The 17433-nt window shown below is 36.8% G+C and overlaps 1 protein-coding gene across 2 annotated transcripts in view; it reads right to left on the minus strand.

The window, feature by feature from the left end:
* Window positions 1-17433, minus strand: part of sipa1l1 (signal-induced proliferation-associated 1 like 1) — a 72016-nt gene that overhangs the window by 41454 nt on the left and 13129 nt on the right. For both annotated transcript variants that reach the window (XM_015011170.2, XM_015011168.2), the window contains exon 2: window positions 7017-7078. The gene's annotated coding sequence lies outside the window, so the exon portion shown is untranslated. The remainder of the gene's footprint in view (window positions 1-7016; window positions 7079-17433) is intronic.

Below are 17433 nucleotides of genomic sequence, written 5' to 3' on the forward strand. Positions count from 1 at the left end.
TGATCAATTATTTATGTAAGCAGAGGAATTTTGGGAAGGGAGAGGAAAGCATGGTTGGACGATAGGTACATTGATTTTCCCCTGCAGGCTTGTATTTTGTGTGCCAAAACCAGTGATGTAACTTTGTCACCTCGTAATTATAGCTGCCTTCTCATTTCTGTGTTGTGAAAGTGACGATGTCCCTAATAACTTACAAAAACAACAAAAATAGCCAAATATTTGTGCTGAGTTGAGTGAATGATCACAGCATGAAGTATTTTATGATGATATGTTGATTAGACCTTTCTCTTATTCTCTAGTTAACAGCGAGTTATTTTTGCATTTGCTTCTGATGTTAAATCATTTATCTGTTTATAAAGGTATTTTTTCAGTCATATACAGTCTTTTCAATATGATTTCTGGTTGCATTAGTGGGTTTTATACTCTTATTTTCCACAAAGGTAATTTACAGTATGGCTCAGCTACATAGCAATTAGTAAACTGAGTCACAATCTGCTTTGGTCTCATTGTGGGCAACAGAATGCCTCCTCCAACATAACAATGTGCGAGCCTGTATTTATCAGGCGTTACATGATTTTAGTCACAACCAATGCAAATCCCCAATGAAAAATCTACAATTTCAGTTTTAATTTGTCTAGGTCTGCTGATATAATCTAAGACATATTCTAAACTAATAACCTTTTTTTTCATATCTGCACACCTCCTCATGCCTTAACCACACACTAAGCAGAATGGTTAAAACAAAGAAACTATTAAAACCAAGGCTAGATGTCTAATAATTACAATTCAGCTTTTTTCCCCTGCATATTTATTGAAATCATTAAATAACATGAATAAAGAGTTTCTTCAACCTACCACTAACAACATTCCATCAAAACGTAATTTTTTCCAATTAGTTACATTAGAGACTTCTGAACTGGTTTCAGATCCATTTCATCAACTAAGAAGACTCCTAAACAGACCAACGGAGGTTCTAGTGCCAATTTGTTGCACATTTTGTTTAAAACAATTAGAAAACTTCAACCATTCGTCATTGCTAAAACTACAACTCAAACAGTGCAGAAAACTGACGTCATCCTTCACAATTTCTCCTTCTGTTCGATGATTGGCCTTGTTGAAATTCTTCCAGGGAAATCCAAGTCAATGGGAGAAAGTCAATACCGAGACGTAAAGCAGGATTTGAATCGTAGGCAATGGCCAGGCTACGAAAAACAGTTTTGATTTGTAAATTTCTTAATTTGAATTGTGAAAAAAGGGAACTCTGAGGTTTCTTAAAAACGTTAAAATCTTATCTCGTTTTTGCACATCATCTCCTCTTTTGAGCTGAATGTAACTTTTCACCTCTTACAACACAGCTTAGAAGAAAGTTTGGGTTCAAACTATTTTATAAGTCACCAAGAAAATTACATGGCATTTCAACTTTTTAAAATTTTTATAAGAGTGTATTATTACCCAGGATTCTAATCTAAAATATAGATGATTCATGATGAAACTTTCACGCTATGATAAAGAATAATGGCTTCTAAGAGCAAGAATATTAAGAATATATGAAGTTACTTGGCCTTATGTAAAAACTTTGACCCTCTTTGCCCCTTTTCCTCCCAAGCCATTCATGACAAAAAGTGTCATTAAAATAGTACAGACAAATGGCAGAGTGTTTTACTCAGACGGCAGCACTGAGGCCACCTGATCATCTTCGAAAGCTGCCTCCGCACCACCACTAAGAACCCTCTAATCTGTGCCAATCAGATGACGCTAAACAACCATTTGTTATGAATTGGACAGAAGTGCACGCCCCCTCCCCATTTCAACAAGCGCTGTAGACCTAAGCAAATAGCTGCGATGTAGCCAAAGCAGGCACAGCAGTCACGGTGACAGAAATAGCAGAGTGGTGAATAACAGAGAAAAGGAACTGGTGTAATTAACATGGTGGCTGGAGGCTGATGCGCTGCAGAGAGAGAAAGAATGAAACAGAATGGAGGTTGTTGGTCTTTTTGGGGGGGAGGTTTGTTTTAAAAAGGATGTTAAATGTGCAGAAAAAAGGATGAGGAAGTGATAAAGCACGATAACGAAGAGAAAAATAATTCTGGGGAGAAAAACACTTTAAACAAAAAATGTTAGTTCCATTTGTAAACAGCCAATTTGAAAAATAAATATACAGAATTGTTGTAAATAAAACACACACATCATCTAGAGCAATCTAATATGTGCAAGTAAATATGTTGACATATAAGAACTTTACGCTGCAAAATGTTGCATAACTCCTCAGAAATGAGGCAAGACAGTAGGAGAGACACACACACACTGAAATACAGATAATTGCATGTTTTCCAAGAGAAAAAACTGCCTCAGTTCATCATGTCTGTCATGCTCAGCTCCATTATACTGACAATACTAAGGTAATGCTTTACTCCTTATTTATTTCTAATAGCCAATTTAGGAGGCTTTTTAGTCCAAATCCTTAAAGCAAATATAACTGGATAAACAGCAGAGAGAAAATCATTGATTATTGCCATTATGAGAGAGCTGCAGATTTCCAAAATGGCGCAGGACTGCGTGGGCAACAGCGAGCTGGAACAGGGCTGCAGTATAAGCAGAGGGAGAAGGATCGAGAGCGAAAGCAGATCAGTCTTCTGTGCAAAGATTAGCAGCAGCAAAATGCACAAGGTGGAACATGAAATAAACATTTCCAGACTTTGTTCTTATGTTAAACGTTTGAGTATTGGCGTCTTGCAGCCTTAATTGAACACAGGATGGGTCCAAAACGTAGAAACTGGAAACTAATTCAACAATTACAAAGCAAGGTATTTAACTAGTAAAATGATTAAAACAAAAATCGATCTTCACTAAGAAGTCAATCTAATCCTGTGGGCAAGTTTCATGCCAGCAGTTATAAATCACTCTAGGTACTTTTGACATGTTTAAGAAAAAGAAATAAAAGGTTTCTGTGCAACACTATACCGAATGTGAAGTGTTTTCCAATAATATTCATATTCTAATAAATTAATACGCACAGTGGAAAACTAATTAATTATACTCCACTTGTGTTGGCCCATCACATTAAATCATACATGTTAATACATTAAGCAATACGTTATGCTAATCAAAAAGCTGAAGGAGTCAGAGTAGTACCCTCTGGTGTCTTATTAAAATAATCCCAATCATCATATCACCCGCAAAAGGTGTTAAACTACGTTGGTGTTTCTAAGAAAAAATGAAGAGGACACATTTTAAAAAGTGATGAAGTGTTTTTGTCCTCTAAAACAGCCACCGTGAGGAAGCCATAAATATAATGTGTAGTGTGCCAGCATGTACTTTTGCCAAGGAAGTTGTCTCACATCCCAGCAGGAAACGCATCTAAGCCACTTCCTGCTTCCTCTGAGGAAGTCACAAGTCGGATAGGGCACCGGTGAGCCAGTCAGCCTCAAAGAATCAACTCTGAGTACATGTGAATTTCCAAGACTACTAAAATAATCAGCTTAAGTGTTAAGGTATCTTAGCACTACTCTTCTGTTTTCCTAACACATCCTGTTTTCACTGAGAAACATGCGTGCATTGATTCAGAGTTAAACTTTGCTTTCAATTTTAGGTTGTTTTTTTTTACAAATATTATACGCTGTATTTTTCTATTTACAGCTTCTGCCTTTTCTTAAAGCTCAAAAGAGGTGAGCATCTTCAGTTTGTGGCCTTTGCAATAAAGATGTGATTTACCCACGCATAAGTAAAACCGAAAAGCAGAAAACATCTAAAGGCTGAAGATGGGGGGGGGGGGGGGATAGAGGCAGATCTTGTTTTCTGTTTTACAGAGTTACTGCAAAGAAACCTGTCTGGATTGCACCTAATTACACATAGTGTTCAAAATATTCAGGAAAGGTTATTCTAAAGATCACTTGATGTACTGTGCCAGACAAGCATGCCTGTATATTTATTATTTGTTTTATTTCGCAAAGGAAAATAGCATTAGTAAGCATACAAGTCAGCATGTACTGTCAAAAGGTTTGAGGAATAAATTAACTCAAACAGGAAACATTTCATTTTTTCAAATGCATCCCCTCTCTGGCGACCGCAGTCATTAGCTGTGAGCTGGCAAAGGTGGCGACAGTCCTGAGTAAGATCTGATTCACAATGATGCACTAATTTTCTGGGAAACTGCCGGACAGCATTGACCCAAGGCTACACCGAGGCCACTGTCAATTCCTATACACAGTCGAATAAATTGCATCATTTGCACTGGGACTGCGGCTGACAGGTAGGCAAAGGTTTTTGCCCAATTACCGGAAAAAAGGGATGAAGCTGGATAAAGCGAACCACTAGATCGAGCCTAATGAGGACGTGGTATGATTGCTGTGGGACTCAATTGTGCCCACAACACAGCTATTCGATTGGTACAGAATGGCCAGAATTAAGTAGCAGAGCGAGTGACAGAGATACGGAGGGAGGGAGAGAGATAATGGAAGTGAGAAGGATTGATTCCTCACTCAATGTGAGAGTACGTGGGAGGATATGAGATGCTGCGACCAAAAGTGGGAAAGAGATAGATGCGCAAAAGTAAGTTAGTAGTCACTCCATCAAGTAAGCCGTGTTCCACTCTTTTATAAAACATCTAACTATTTATAAAACGGTGGAACTGTGTGGAATGCAATATACAGCCTCCCATCAGTCCCTTATCAAGACTAAACATGAAGCAATTTGTTTACTAGCTGACGTTCAGTTACCAAACCACATTTGTCACAATACTACAGTTGAAAAGCAACCTTATGCATATGTCTTAAATTGTCTGGGTATTAGAGCACATGGGGGGGAACGGTTTTAAGTAAGAAGGCGCTGTCAACAGGTGTACAAGGAATATGTTTGACTTCAAGTGGGCACTGAAGAGATGTAAAGAAAAAAATGGGTGACCTGCACAATGACCAATACCACACCGGTGCGTGACCTCCTAGTCTAAAAGCATTGGGTTGTGGGCCACATAAGACACTGCAGTACAAGTAAAAAACTGTTATGGAGCTCTGACATTTACTTCAAGCCAACAACAATTGCTGGCAACAGCTGATGCAAATTGGTAAAATACTTTTTTTTATTAATCTCCTAGATAAACAATTTATCTACATTGTCAGTCCAATTGATCAAAAATCATCATCTAATACTAGTCAACTTAAACACTAGGTAAAGTAAACTATGTGCTGCAGCTAATTATCGTAGGCACAACAACAAAGGAATAAAGTTTGGACAGCACTGTTAATCTTTTCATAATTCAACACTGTTTTTGTTTGTCTTTGACTTGGAATTTTTGCCTGGAAAAGATCAAAACCTGCCAAGTCACTGCTTTGTTGAAAGGGAATGGATAGACCAGGACTGCATGGGAACATTGGGCCCCAAGAGTGTGCAGAACGCCATCACGATTCAAGTAATTTGCTTAGTAGGCCGTACACCTTCACTGCATGAACAGATGTGGACACAAACACTGGGTACTGCTTCGCACATGTTCAGCTGTGTTTACCTGCGGCGGCTCGTCATATGCTCGCTCACTCTCCTCTTGACTATTTACTTCCTAGATTAGATGATGAGACTGGCGTAGTGGATGTGTAGCTTTAAACCTAATATGCACATACTAGTTAGTGTATGGGTGGAGTCAGATGTCTCCATTTAAAAGCAAATACCATTTTTTAAAATAATATTATATTGTATATATCTGTATTGAAAAGAAAAATATTGTGTTTTGGTGATAAATTTAATAAAAAACATTTTAGTAAACCTCCATGTCCTTCCTGTGGGCTATAATTTCGGATGATTAAAAAAGAATTAAATGTGATATTTTTGTCATATCAAAAGCTATATACATAAAAAGTGATTTCTGTGTAGGATATCTAACTACAGAATATTTAGTACATTTGCTTTTCAAAGCTCAAATGATTTTAGTGTTTTTTAAAAACAAAATCCTCGTATTCTGTCCACCCCTCTTTAGCGGCTAATTTGTTCCCACTGTCTTCCAGTTACATCCTTGTCTAATTATAAGCCATTCTCCCATTTTCCATTATCATCATCTTCTCCTCCCTGGTGTTTTTCCTTAACCCTTCTTAGAGTTTTTCGTTTTTTCTCCTCCCTTATCCCCCCTTATACATGTGTGAAGATAGCAGTTTTTGTATCTGTGTGTGTGTCAGTCTGTGTGGGAGGTGAACAGCATTGCTGGCTGGAGGAGGAGGTGAGAGAGAAAGAAAAAGAAGCGAGAGAAATACGGAGAGAGAGGGAAGCAAAGAATTTACTGGAACAAAACATGCTGTTTCAAACTCGTAGATAAGAGCCGCCTACTCACTAGTTTCACTTCAAAGCAGATTAGTCTGTGTTTTTGTTTTACATGCTATATTGTCACTGGTATTTAGTTATTACTATTAGTTTTTTGTATTATTTTTAGCCCCCTACTCACCAATAATCTCACTTTCATCTATAAGTTTACAGCTTGATTACTATTTATATCCTAATGTCAGACATATGTTCAGCCAAAATGTAAGAAAAATAGTTGTAAAAAGTTTTAGAATGATTTGAATTTTTTTCTGTCTAAATTGCTGCATGTGGATTTAAGATAAAAAGCAATAAAACCTATAATCAAACTTTTGTGTCCATTAATCTGACTGAAGGATGAGAAAATGCATTCCCTGTTTAGTATGACTAAAAGATTAGGTTATTGGATTAGCCATTTATAATATTGCTGATTATTTTAAAGATATCAGTCAAAATAAAAGCACATTTCTTTCTTCTCTTCATTATGATGTTTACAACCCTCTCAGTGACCTGTTGCCATGATCTGCATCTACCGCAGTAAAACTCAATCCAACCGACTGAATACATGCAAAAGATGAATTTATAGCACTCAGATTATAAAAGGTTAAGAATACTGGCCTCATGTCGAGCTCTCTTTCTCTTTAACATAAAGTGCAACAGAATAGATTCCCATCTTTTGAATATATCAGCACAAAAAGTCAGAATCCCACCAACTCTAGTGAAGCAAGTTAAATACTCACCAACTCAGTTTATCACCACAGCCAGGAATTCACACTGAATATCTCAAAGTGTGATGGCAAACCTAAAATAAAAAGAGACAGGCTTTAACACAAAGTATGGGTAGTAATAAAATTGAACCTCTGTAATTGTAAATAAGTCATTCACTCAGTAAATATTAAAAACTAAACACCTCAAATGAATGACATGGCTAAAAATGTGCTAGTATTAAGACCACATAAACAATTTGAGCTTCCAAAGCTAAAAAAGAAACCAACACATGATTCCAGCCACTATGTGCATTTATTTTTGGAACATGTACTTAAAAGATCGGGTCAAAAATGGATTCTGTCCAGTTTCGGTAATTCTACATGTCAAATGCAATAAAATTAACTGTACAATTTCAAGAATCTCAGGAAAGAATATGATGAGAAACCAGGCAGAAAGTGAAAACTCAGCAGCTGTGGCCATCTTTCTGAGAGAATCTGATACTTGGCATTCACTCCCAATCAGTTTAAATTAATATGATAGTTTTCTCTTTTATTAAGGTGTTACAGCAACCTCTTTATTATAATGAGTTCTAAAAGCCTGTGGGAAAACGACAGTGCTAATTTTAATGTCTCTCTCAACATGGTAGTAATTCCAGTTCAAGGACCATCACAGACACTAACAAGACCTTAAAAATCATCATGTCTGTAATGAAGCACAAGCTTTAATTGACTTAGCCTAATGAAATACACCCATTAGAGTAGCTACAGAAGTGATCTACATGCATAATCCCCATTGTCACCGCTTATATATGGATGTCAGAAAAGTGGGTGACAAGTGAAATCCTAAAACAAATGGTACAGTTAAAGGCAATAAAGAGTGTAGCATCGACAGCTCAAATCAATCCTCTGGCACGTACTGTCAGGCATACGCATCGACGCACACATATTTAATTTCCTCTCCACTCTGGCTGGATTTCCTGGAGGACCAAGGCTGCAGAAGCTGCCAGCTCTACACACTGCAGAAAAACTTGTCATGAGTTCCATCTGTGTGGTGTTGTGAGTCCATTTGACGTGACTTTAAATGCGATTAGTGTTTAGAAATCTTCTGATAAAAATGTAGCTGCAGTATTCTCACACCACTGTGGTTCGACAAACGCATAAAAGATGTGACCTTTGTGTTATCCCACAGCACATCTTATTGATAAGAGCAACTTAATATTACATTCAAAGATTATATCAGAGTTTGAATTTCAAAAATCGAATTATGCAAAATGTTTCACGTTTAATCAGAAACGATCAAATTTGTCCATAATTAATTCCAAGCTCTTCTGAGAAATAAAAAAAGATGTGCAACACTTAAGCATGATTAATCTGCTAAACTACTGGAAGCAAAACTATTTTTACACTCGTACGCAATTACCGACACATTAGTGTTCAACATTTTAGCTTTGATTTTGCAAATTGAATAAGAACTTCACTTGTAACTTAAAAGAAACTTCATAAAGGAATTATGATTAGTGTATCTACTATCTTTAAGTAGTAAACATCCTGTCTTAAGATTTTTCATTTGAGAATGTACATACCATTGACAAATAGTTTCAAACAGCACTTATACCTTTTATTATGAAAACGAAACTGCAAACAGTGAATATGTCTGCTGTTACTTTACAGTGATTTAGAAAGCGTCTGATGCAGAGAGACGCTGCGATTTGTAATGAGACAGCACAAGGCAGCTCATTCAGATGCGTTGTTGACTCATTCAGATACCAGCAAAGGATTTCTGCAGAGGTGGTATTTAATTAGTGTTGTCTGATAAGCCTGATCAGAATAACGGATATATTTTCTCTTATGATCAGACACTAAAGGAGGAACAGTTCCTACATACTTGTATATATACAGTGAATGCACCTCACCATGTGGTAACTTTCCTTTTCCAATTATTTTATGATGCATGAAGAATAAGCAGGGTTATTGTTGAATTTTTTTAAATATTATTCTAAAAAACAGTGAAGGTTTTTGCAAGATGTTCAAACAAAGAAAAAAAAACAATGCATTCTGGCTTATCCTGTTAGCATTCCAGTCAAACTTTATTACATCAACTCTGCAGTCCTTTTTACCGGCTCAGAGGCTAAACTAGTCATCTTCTTTATCTCTCCATTCATCACGCTATTAGTGAACACAGCTGACCTGGACCTTGGACCTCGTTTCATTTCTGCAGTTTGGCATTCGCCCTAATGAGGCTTGCTAATAGTCCTTTCATGTCTGCCTGAAAGGAAGCAAACTGTTCAAACTGGAGCAGACATGCGGGTCTGAGGAAAACCAGAACCTGAGCCAACTATACTTTAAAGATCTGTGGCTAATCGTATTGATTTCTTTATTTTACCAATTTTCCCATGGATAAGTTTATGTGATTTCTTTTTTCTTTTCATTTCTATATTTCCAGAGCAGTCTACAGAATACAAACATTGTTTTCACAGCACCAACTTCATTACGCTGTAGCATGGCAGTAATAGATCTAAACATTATTAAGTAATAGTAACTATTGTTAGTGAGCTCTAAAGAAATGGATCATAAGAGTCATAACTACAGACACAAAGTACTAAATCTAGTTAAGGTATTCACATTACACTAAAAGGTTAATAAGAAAATTTGAGTTTTGAAAGCCTTTTCAAAGAAATGTTCATGTTATTTGTAGTTTTTTTCAAAATAACTAAAATATAAGAGGAAAGTATTTTTGTGTAGCTCTTATGCATTACAATACTAAACTCAAAAGTGTATCAAAGTGTATGTTTTTGGCTTACGAGTTTGTAGACTCAAAATAGATGGAGATGCATCTAAAATAGGAGTAAAAGAAACATTTCTCTGTTTTTCAATTTTGACCTTAAGGATAAAATTCCTAATTCTCATCTCGGTCTTCTTCGTAATTAGGAGATCAAAGTTACCATTTAGTCTTTTGTATTTATTCAGTGAAGTGGATAAATTATATATATAAAAAAAACATTTGAAATCCTGAAAGTTGCATTAATGAAATTTGTACAGGGAAAACCAAACTTTTGGAGTCTGTTTCAAAGACGGAAGTGTAAAAAGACAAAATTGGAAGAAAGATGAAGGTTTGACAAATTGATAAAAAAAAGTAAAGGAAGACAGGAAAGACGTCAGAGAAGAGTAAAACCTTATGTGGACTGGTAGAGACTGCTTATCTTGAGTCCAGGTTTATCCAGATCCTTTAGCACCAGCTTTTGACGTCTAAAAGCCTTTTCAACATTAAACGCATTAAAAGTATTTTCTTACCTTACAGATCTCTTCTGTTTTTGCATTTTGTCAGTTACAATTCAAATCATTTAAAAAGTTCAATAATTCTATATAAAATGAGTTTCATTTGCTGAAATGAGTGACAAAACACAAACTTTTTATATTAAATTTTTTTAATATGTGCCTGTAAATGTTAGATAAAACAAATTGAATAACTTTAATCAATCCAAAAGGTGGTTTTAAAAGGATAATTAAGTAAAAAGAAGCCATACTAACCAATCTGAACTTTGACTAGACCACTCTAAAGCCTTTTTTTGTTTTTATTTGAACTATTAAGAAAGAGAGAGAGAAAAGGAAAGAGAGAGAGAGAGAGAGAGAAGGGGGGGAGGCAGGTAGGTAGGTAGGTAGGTAGGCAGGCATAATATTTAATATTTTCCCAAGTCTTTAGGATCATCAAGATGCATTTTGCAACATTTCAGGCAGGAATTTGTGTTCTCTTTGGTCAGCAGTTGATTTCACCTTGGAACGCTCCCATGGACGCCATGTTTGCCCGTTAGCTGACCCCTGGATTGTGGCCAATGATCTGTTGGAGTAATTTTAGTAAGCCGGCCACTTGGAAGGATCCATGTTTTTGATTTCTGCAGATCATGACGGCGGTTCAATGATGTTCCAAAGCATGAGAATTGGCTTATTTGTTAAAAGATGTCAAAGACAAGCATGTTCTATTTAGGTGGTATCAAAGATCAGCAGTCCAAATACATTTAGTAAATCACAGTTAACTGATAATTTAACAAGGAGGGATTTTTTATTTTATTTTACAAATTTGCTCAGTTGGCTTGGAAAACTCATCTTCATTTTTTAAAAGTTATTTTTATGTGCAATTACTTAGGAAACAGCTCGGCACAAATCCTCTATTTTTTTGGATTCATATAGAGCCTTGGCTTATAATAAAGGTCATAAACCAGACAATGTCCAGATGTCTGGCAGGATGAACAAATAAGCAGAAGAGAATTAAAATAGTTTTCTTCCCAGCATACGACTGATATTCATGGGATCGTCTACTGATTCAGTAAGAAAAACCTTGTACAAAGCGGTAGCGGGGAATATTTGTTTCCAATCATTTTAAAAGATTTATTAAACACGCAATGAAATGGTGTGTCAATGGTTGCATGAGATATTTATTGGTTATCAGCTTCTTAAATACAGACTGACCCATACATAGCAGAAAATGGACAAGATATGAAATGCCTTTCACACAGAAACAGTCCTTCCTATTCTGGCATTAAGAAAAATAATTCCTGCTGTGACTCAGACAATGGACTATTGCTGTTCCAGACAACTGGCTTTTACATTTTTAGTAAAAGAAACCTTACAAAAAGAATCAGGCTCCACCAAAATACACTTGAATTTTTCTTACATATCTAATAAAATACATGCACAATTCTTGCTACGAGTGTGAGTCGGTTCTCACTTCCTGTCTAGATGGGAAACATTTAAGCAAACAAAAAAGAGTAATTATCGCCTTTCAAGAGATTCCCATGTTACCTACTCAACCTCTGCTTGAACTCCAAAGCTCAGCCGTCAATGATTTACAAATGTCAAGACTGTGAAAAGAACAGTTCCAGTAAAAAGGTGTAAAATCAACACCTTTTATTAAATAACCCATAAAAATACCAACCTAATAACGCATACTTAAAGAATGAGCCTCATTACAGAAGCAACTCACTAAACAGGGAGAAAGGCGTCACTACACAGAGGGAGGAAGAGAGTGTAGTGTGGAAAGCCCCGTGAAGGTTTCTGGAGGGGGGGAACCGGAGTGAATGCAAAAACTCACGGTGCATCAAAATCTCTGCAGATCCCCTTTTCAAAGCCGTTTCAAGACAGCAGGAGCAGCTTTGTTCCTCTGCCACCTAGTCTCACTTTCTGCCCATTTTTGGCCCAAATTCATTGTTTTAGGCACGGCTCCCTATCTCCGCTAAGTCTCAGCTGTCTGCTCTTCGCATTCCTCAGCCATAAGTCGCAGTTTTCTTCCCTCACATTCTGGAAAACAGGAACACAGGCTGGCAGAGAGTCACTGTATCAAATCCGTTTGTTGGTTAAACCTTTTCAAAAGTGGAGCTTGGATTAGACATGTTTTAACTGCTGCTGGTGTTCACAAAATCCAGACCAACTCTTGCTTGTGTTGGCATCCAGTATTCATCGACAAGCCAAAGAATATTTTGAAGTTCACCCAAAGGACACACAAGCTTTAAACGTCAGAGCACATATACAACCACTAAACCCGTCTTCTTACAAAAGATGACAGAATAATACAAGCTTTCAAAAAACTTAAAAGGTGTAAACTGGTGATGACGTCAAATATCACTTAAAACGACGACAAAAAACCAGTGTGTGTGTGTGTGTGTTCCAGAGAAGCCTGGGAATCATCTGCACAGAGGAGAATTGAGAAAATGTGGCAAGTTGGAAAAGCATGACCAAGTAGCAGATCATCTGCTATGACTGTAAATCACACTAGTCCTGAAATCTACAAGCAGGGCAGAGAGAGAGAGGAGAATGGGAAACAGAAAGGAGGAACCAATGTGTTTTAGACTAGAGCAGCATTTAAAGGCCATTGTTAATGTCGATTACCTCACCTTGGTGTCTTATCACTGTGGCTTAAACCAATGGAAAATTAAATGAAAAACATTTGACTGGCAGTGTGGCTCGCTCAATAATTCAAGTCATATAGGAAAATCCTACATCCTGATTTTGTTTTTGTTTACATGCAAATTGTTTTTGCTAAATGCAAGGCTAAAACTAGACTGACGAATTATTAATCCATCTTGTAAAATATCCCTGCCCTGATTCTGCGTGGACAAAAACACAGAGTTGTCCTACTTCAAAAAAAAAAAAAAAAAGTAATCAATCCTTAAATTGGACTCTGCGCAGTTTCCCAGCACATCAGCAGCTGTCTAGACAGAGAATGCAGTGCAGGTCACGTAAGACACAGAGGAAGTGAAAACCAAGTAAATGTGGAAAATGCAGTTTCACAGCCTGTAAAGAAGGTTTCCAAACCGTGCACATGAAATAGGCTGTGGCTTTTGATAAATTAGCCTAGCAAAGGAGTTGAGCTTAGTCAGGAACTTCAAAAGGATTCATTTAAAACTGTCTGTCAAATTCAAAAGAGACTTTATCAGCAGCGTCAACACCAGATCCAGTTAAATTAAGATGATTTGTGGCTAAGTAAGAGGATAAAAAATATATATGTAGGATAAACACTTACACAAAATATTTCATCAAAGAAACTGCTACAGATAGACACCAAGACAGATGGTGGGAAAAGTAAATGCTAAAGATATAAATAAGTCCAAATCTGAGTTCACAAGTTCATCTGGAAACTCTTTTCTCTTCTCTCTACTTCCCCCATCTCAACTCTAAGATGTACAGTATGTTCAGTTTCCACCGAAGAGGCACACGGCACAAATATCAAAGATTACAGCTTTCTGTGAAGTGTGCGTCCGCTTCCGTGTGCCAAGTGCCCGTCCATGAGGTCTGATTTCCATAAGCTACCTGCACCTGATGTAGACATTTCGAAGCATTACCATTTAGTCTCTGTGATCAAAGCTTCACCACAGACGAGTCTCCGCTTTTCAGCACCTCTGTCTAACCACAGTTTGTTAAAGTGAAAACCTCAACTGCTATTTTGAGAGTCAGCCGGTCTGCGGGGAGCCTGTTGGGATCCAACCGTGTGGTAAAAACTTGATAATGAAAGCTATAAATCACAGTTCCCACATATCAAGCCTCAGAGCTAATAAAACTGGGGTCCACAAGAGCCTTATACCAAAAAAAAAAAAAAGAAACTGCAGCTTTCCATGTTATTTTCTTTACAACAGTTCACACCATAAACCATAGCAGAAGTAGCTGTGGCAGTGCCAGGTTGCAATAAGGGCTCTTGGCTTTTGTCCAGCCAGGGACAAGATCTCCAAGGTGATTTGGAGTAGAGCAGCAACCCAAGAAAAATATGTTTTTTCTCTTCTTCTACAAACAAACACCTTGCCAATTTCAAGTGCAATATTTTCTACATATACACTGGGATGCAGATTGTAATTTAATTCTGAGTAATTACATAGAGATAGATTTTAACAAGCTAATTTATTGCCTTTTTTTTTTTTTTTTTTTTTAAACATACAAGAGTCCCGAGCCGGAACATTAATATTGTGTTTCCAGTATACCTGTAAATTTGACACACAGCAACAAAGCTGCTTTTCTTGGTTCATGGGGGAGTTGAATTGAAAATGTTGCTTATTTTGTTTATGATTAATTACAGAACCTTCAATTAACTCATTAAAACATTTTAATTGAGTCTCAACTATTATACATACACTGTGCTAACATTCAAAATCCACAATACGTATTTTGCACGACTATCAGTCACCCTGCAAACTTTGCTAGCTGTACAATTAGAAACTTGCTTAACTATATCAGCAAACTTGTTTTCCTTTCTCTCAAAATCATTAGCACCACACTAAGAATTTTAGCATCTCATACACTTATAATATGCATTAAGTGTGAGCACAGGGGCAAGGAAGTTAATCTAACAAACCAAATATATAATTAGCATGCAAAACTGACTTGTATTGTGATTTGATCAAATTCTACAGCTCTCAATGAATCCAAAATACGTTCTTTTAACAAAAAATGTCACTATCTGACGACCGGAGCACATCTTTGCAAATGTAATATAATCTCTGCAGTTATCCAATTTCTAGCTGCACCACAAGTATAGGATCCTGCATACATCTGGTATTTCTGGAGTATAGCGTTAGCTAGCAATATACCATTTTACAATCCAACAACAACAACAGTTCTCAAATAAATGCTTTCAGCTCAAGGTAAATAAGAGAGGGATGTGTGAGGAATGTGTGCACAAGCGCTTTTAAACCCGACATCTGAAAACACAATCCCTATACTTATAGCAATTAGCCCAGTGTCTTGTTCTCGCTCTCTCTTCCCTTTGTCTGGTGCTTTCAAACCGTTTGGCGTGTCAGCACAACAAAGTACCCGGTAGCATCATTACAGGCTGAGACAAAAACAAAGCCTGGCACGTTTTGCACGAGAACAGTTTGAGTTAACTAAACAACTCAAAAGGAGGTGAGGTGACAACTGTATACAAAAGCAAGCACAAGTTTTCAAGGTTTAACCAAAAGGAAATTACTGTTTTATAGACTAATGTTTCCTGCAATAATAAAACTCTATTTGGCTGATCTTCATTCATTTGTTACTTTTGAAACTGAAAATTTTCAACTCCACTGTCGAAGAAGTGTGTGGTTCATTCAGGCTGCAGGAGAAAACAGGAAGGCTAAAACGAATACCCCGATGTTCCCTTTTGAGCTTTCAAAGGAAAGTTATGGATTTGGAATGGCAACATTTTGGAAATTTCAGAGTTAAGGTAAGGACAAAGAAAAATTTCTGTTTTCATTAAACTAGCCTTTTAATAATGAGAAAATTGCACAGAAAAAACTGCCATTATTAATCATCAGCTAGAATAAAGATTAAATGCTGGTTTTAAATCTTAAAGGGATAAAATCATTTATACCTGAGGCAGGTAAAAATAAAAAAGCAAACAATTGGTCACTAAATTAAAATGGAAGCATTGCTTGTTCCTGTTATTTCAAATGTCAAATTTGACACCAAGCTAATCAAAATATTATTGCCATCTATGTTTTGACAAACTGCAGGAAAGTGGGGTTAAAAAAAAAAATCACTATTTTTAGAAATTTGTAAATCATGTGTACATGTGTGGAAAAAAACATTTTGTATAAATAGTAGTTCTACAACTAAATATAAAGTGCATGCTTGAATTATTTAGGCCTTGCCAGCCGAGTGGCAAAATGCTTTATAAACCATCTGAGCAAAAGATGCTGAGGAAGATTGACATGTGCATGCTTAATGGTCGTGAGAAAAGAGTATGGAGGGGTTCCTCGATAAACGCTGCTTTTAAAAAGATGAGAGGGCAGTAGGATTAATGCTGCAGACAGCAAGCTCCATGACACTTTGACAGATGTGATGGTGTGCACCTCCCAAAGTGAAAGCCTCTTTGAATAAAAGGGTTACAGCTATGGTTTCTGAGCAGTGCCCTCAGCCCCTGAGCTCAATCCCAAAGAAAGGGTCAGGCTGTTGCTTGACTACCGGCATTTGGGGCTTTTCTTGGCAAAATAAAACAATTAAGTGCGAGGGCTGAATATTCTTGGGCTTCACCTTTCCCACCCTCCCACACAGTCACCACTCTTTCAGTATTAAAACTGACTCTTTTATTGTTAAGTATTTTACTATTTTCAAAGTTAGAAGTGTTTGAAGTTAGTAGCAAATGGAAAATACTACATATTTTGAAAAGGAAAGTGGGAAAGCACCTGCTGCTGGCTACCAAATTCCTGCTGACTTTTTTTTTTAGTTGAAACAAAGATGATTAAAGCTGGAATAATGTCAATGAAAGCAAAACAAAGGAAAGGAGTTCCTGTTGGGACTTTAACAGCAGTGCCAGAGGCTTCTCCAATAGGTCCTCTGTCTTCCCTTTAGATTTTATTGTGGGGACAGCCAAACCAGAGATAATCCAGTCAAAGGTTTTTACATAGAAACTGACCATTTTTGGAAACTGAAGGCACTGAATTCACCACACTAAATCATAAAAACTAATTCTCTAAGATCATAAACCCAGAGTCTTCTGTCCAGCATTATTAAATCAGAGTTTCCCCCAGGGTATCATAAGCCTGGCGGGCCACCAGACTTCACTTGTGCCCCCACCAGGCTAAGCATCACTTATTTATTTAAGTCTTTTTAAAATGTTAGCATTTTTTAAGACTTTATAGTTTTTTAAGACTTTTTTAAGACTTTATAGGTATTTATTTTCCAATCTTTCAATAACACATAATTATCAAGTGATATTTTCAAATTTCCTGTCAAAAAAACAAAAAAGTTTTCTGGGAGAAACCTTGTGAATGATGCTAATTTAAATTGTGTGTAATGGCAGCAACATCTACAAACAATTGTTTTCCATAGAACAGTATGAAAAAGGCCTTTCTTGTTGGCTCATTGCTCCACTTTCGACGAAGCTGCGTGCACAAGAATGTGCTACACAAGAGAGCTCCATTTATTATGTTAAAAAGAAAGAAGGGAAGGAAAAACAGCTTCTAATTACTGTTGTTAGAATCCTGCATCATCA

The sequence above is a fragment of the Poecilia mexicana genome, unplaced genomic scaffold (assembly GCF_051168715.1).
Source record: "Poecilia mexicana isolate PSO_F unplaced genomic scaffold, ASM5116871v1 scaffold_21, whole genome shotgun sequence".
Classification (NCBI taxonomy): Eukaryota; Metazoa; Chordata; class Actinopteri; order Cyprinodontiformes; family Poeciliidae; genus Poecilia; species Poecilia mexicana.